Source organism: Carlito syrichta, unplaced genomic scaffold, assembly GCF_000164805.1.
Source record: "Carlito syrichta isolate Samal-C Ts95f unplaced genomic scaffold, Tarsius_syrichta-2.0.1 Scaffold303314, whole genome shotgun sequence".
NCBI classification, from domain to species: Eukaryota; Metazoa; Chordata; class Mammalia; order Primates; family Tarsiidae; genus Carlito; species Carlito syrichta.
Genome location: NW_007247410.1, coordinates 369,127 through 372,219, shown reverse-complemented (window position 1 = coordinate 372,219; position 3,093 = coordinate 369,127).

Below are 3,093 nucleotides of genomic sequence, written 5' to 3'. Positions count from 1 at the left end.
ATAAAGGGGATTACTGTATTGACTAATCAGAAAAGCTACTCCAGTCCCAAATGGTCCTAAATACCATGGACATAGAAGACAAATATGGATAAATATTCACATAAAGCTGGTCATTTAATTGTATGGGTACAAATAATGCTGCTACTTTGAACACTTTTTTTCTTGTAGATATTCTGATTCCCTTTCTCTCCTGGAATTTTCATAATTAGTTCATCCACTGACCTCAATGTTTTTTTTCATCTTTCCCATGTTTTGTAAATAAATGAAATGGTTATGTGAGAAATGCAAAGTTTCTTATAGGGAAACCATAAATCAAGATTCTATTTTGAATGAAATCATTTTCTTCCATATTAAATTTAAGGCCCACTGGGACAGTGTTCATAGTTTTCTCTGGCCTGTGTCACCACCTATGTATATGACCTGACCTCATGCACATTTGCTTGTTCCTCTCACTGTATTCATTTAACACCTCACAAATATTTACTAAGCGCTCAGTACAGAGGGTGCCAAAAGCATGTATACACTTTTTTTTTTTTTTGAGTGGGAGTCTCACTCCTTTGCCCAGGCTGGAGTGCAGTGGCATATACGCTCACGGTCACCCCAGCGTCGACCTGATGGGCTTCAACGATCCTTCCACCTCAGCTTTCCGAGTAGCAGGAACTAAAGACGCACGCTACCATGCCCAACTATTTTTTAATTTTACTGTAGGGAGGAGGTCTTGCCAAGTTGCCTGGGCTGGTCTCGAACCCGCGGGCTCAGGCAATCCAATTCACCTCAGCCTCCCAAAGTGCTGGGATTACAGGCTGAGCCACCGAACCTGTACACGTTTTAAGAAAGGAAAAACTATTAAAATTGAAAGATGAATACAAGTCACATTTGATTCTGCAATTACAAGAGTTGCTCAAAGTGGCTACCATCAGTGTCCAGACACTTCTGGTTACGACAAACTAAAAGTAATACATAGATAACATCTCTTAAAATGTGTGTTCATTTTTTTTTTTTGACACCCTCTGTATATTAAGACACATACCTAGTCTTGTATGGGGGTTTCATATTTTTGTAAGGAAGAAAGAAATAAACATAACAATACAAGGCCACATTTTACTGGTGTCTTAAGAATGATACAGAGAGGAACTTAAAGCAATTAGATGAGAAAGATCAGTTTCACTTGGAGGAATTCTGAGTAGGCTTCATCAAAGAAGTGGCATATGAATGTGACCTTAGATGAGTAGGAACTCAACAGAGGAAGTTCTAAACACAGGTAATGGTGTAATCCAAGGCAGAAATATGGGAAAGTGTGTCTTGCATGCAGGGAATGATTTGCCGTGTAGTTTAACTTCCTGTGTGTGTGGGGATAGGTCAGCAGGTAAAGTTGATGAGTGGACTGGCATCTGATTTGAGAAGCATAATGCTAAGACTAAACTAAGAATTAAAGCTTTACTCTCAAAGCATTAACTCTTTAACTTTTTGAACAGGATAGTAATGCAATCAAAGTCAAAGTCAGAAGGAGGAGTCAATAGAGACAGGAATGGAATGAAGAAGATTCACCAGAGATTGGATAACCTTTAATGGGAGAATTGTAGTGATCCAAGAAAGAAGTGGTAGATGTCCAAACTAGGATGATAAAAATTAGAATGGGAAAAAATGAATGAGTCAACAAGAATTGCAAAAGAAGAAAGAGTTTCTGTTTTTTCCAACTAGATTGTTGGTGTTTTGAGAGCAAGGACTATGTCTGCCTCTTGTCTCCAGTCCACAGTATGCTGCTTGGCATGGAGAAATGTTTTATGATGAATAAATATCTTTCTTTATTATCTATTTCATCCACTATCATATTGTCTGCTTTCAAGTCATTATGTCCTACATAGACTATTAATCAATCTACCATCTTTTCTCAGTTCTCCTTCATATATTCATAGGAAGAACAGTTAGTTTTCCATTTAAAAAAAAAAACACCAGACTCCAATAACAGCAAAACAGTTTTTCGTTCACTGTAAATTAACAAGGGAAACAAGATGAAGTGTTGATTGTGGATAAGAAAGAGGAGCTTGGAAGAACCACTCTCAATAATACATGAAAGAGCTTTTGAAACTGAGTTCACATATGCTCAGAGTACACAAGAGTCTGAACTACTGTGGCATGATAGAATGATTGTTTGAAATATACCACTACTACTTGGCTGGGCGCAAGCCTGTAATCCCAGCACTTTGGGAGGCCAAGGTGAGAGGACTGCCTGAGCCCATGGGCTCAAGACCAGCCTGGGCAGCTTGGCAAGACCTCATCTCTACAATAAATTTAAAAATTAGCCAGGCATGGTGGCGTGTGCCTGTAGTTCCAACTACTTGGAAGACTAAGGTGGAAGGATCGCCTGAGCCCTGCAGATCAAGGCTGTGGTGGCCGTGAGCATGCCACTGCACTCCAGCCTGGGAGACAGAGTGAGACTCCAACTCAAAAAAAAAAACAAAAAAGAAATATTACCACCACTACTACTAACTATTATGTATCACGTTCTAGCATAAGAACTCATGGTACACGGAAAGTGACAATCACCTAGGAAACAGAGAAGGGCTTGTACTCCATGTGAGTAGAATTTCAGGTGCTTTGCTCTCTATCTGCATGGACTCTCCAGCAGCAAACAGGCCTTATTCCTTACACATCTCCTCAAATCTACTCTGTCATGTCCTGGGACTACACAGGAAATCATCCATTAACTGTATGAAAATAATTTTAAGCCTCCTTATTTTATTTTTAGAAAGTAGGATTTATTGAGAAGACAGAAAAGCTCCCATAGTGGGAGGGGGTCTGAGGGGGCTGCTCAAGGCTCTTTATTCTAAACTGAGAATAATTTTCCAAGATTTCTGCCCTGAAGTCAGCAAGGATTATTGCACAATTTTCCCCCCTTGTTTTGCAAAGCAAAGTTTATGGCTTGCTGCTTGGCTTAAAAAGGGGAATGCCAATATATTACTACTTTACTGCTTTAGATTAGCTGTTGGAGAGATAAGAGTGATGAATGGTGCTTAGCTCCAAATGGTAAAGCTGACCTAGTTTTAAGCTTCTAGCCAGAACCAGCAGGTTGACTACTCCCTAAAATAAATA